Here is a 1159-nt window from a genome sequence, read left to right as displayed (position 1 = left end):
AAGCCAAGGAACACACAGACAAAGCAACAGAGGAATTTAAGATTATAGAAGAGCATAATGACAAATTTAACAGGCTGCAAGAATCCTTAGAGAGACAGCAATCAGAAATCCAAAAGATTAACAATAAAATTTCAGAATTAGACAACTCAATAGAAAGTCATAGGAGCAGAATTGAGGCAATGAAAGTCCAGAATTAGTGAGATTGAAGAAAAAGCACTTGACACCAACTTATCTGAGGAAAAATTAGATAAAAGAATTTTTAAAAATGAAGAAACTCTAAGAATTATGTGGAACTCTATCAACAGGAATAACCTACGAGTGATTGGAGTAACAGAATGGGGGGCGGGGACACAAAATACAGAGAGAATTGTTGAAGATTTGTTGGCAGAAAACTTCCCCGATATTGTGAAAGATGAGAAGATATTTATCCAAGATGCTCATTGAACCTCACACAAGGTAGATCCCAGAAGAAAGAGACCAAGACGTATTATAATCAAACGTAACCAAAATCAAAGATAAAGAGAGAATTTTAAGAGCAGCTTAGGGATAAATGAAAAGTCATCTACAAAGGCAAGCTAATAAGACAGTCATGGATTGAATTATGTGCCCCTCAAAATGTGTGTGTCAATTTGGCTGGGCCATGATTCCCAGTATTGTGTGGTAGTCCTCCATTTCGTGATTATAATTTTATGTTAAAAAGGATAAGGGTGGGATTGTATAACACCCTTGCTAAGGTCACATCTCTGATCCAATGTAAAAGGAGTTTCCCTAGGATGTGGCCTGCACCACCTTTTATCTTAGAAGAGCTAAAAGAAAAGGGAGGCAAGCAGAGAATTGGGGACCTCATACCACCAAGAAAGCAGTGCCGGGAGCAGAGCCTGTCTTTTGGAGTTAAAGTTCCTGTGCTGAGATTCTCCCAAAACAGGGGAAAACTGATGACAAAGACCCTCTTCCAGAGCTGACAGAGAAAGCCTTCCCCTGGAGCTGATGCTTTGAATTTGGACTTGTAACCTACTAGACTGTGAGACAATAAATTTCTCTTTGTTGAAGCCATCCACTTGTGGTATTTCTGTTGTAGCAGAACTAGATGACTAACACAAAGACTAAGCTCGGACCACTCAGCAGAAACCATGCAGGCAAGAAGGCAATGGGATGACAT

This window comes from Trichechus manatus, unplaced genomic scaffold, assembly GCF_000243295.1.
Source record: "Trichechus manatus latirostris isolate Lorelei unplaced genomic scaffold, TriManLat1.0 scaffold00065, whole genome shotgun sequence".
In the NCBI taxonomy this organism is placed as follows: Eukaryota; Metazoa; Chordata; class Mammalia; order Sirenia; family Trichechidae; genus Trichechus; species Trichechus manatus.
This window is presented reverse-complemented; position numbering follows the sequence as displayed.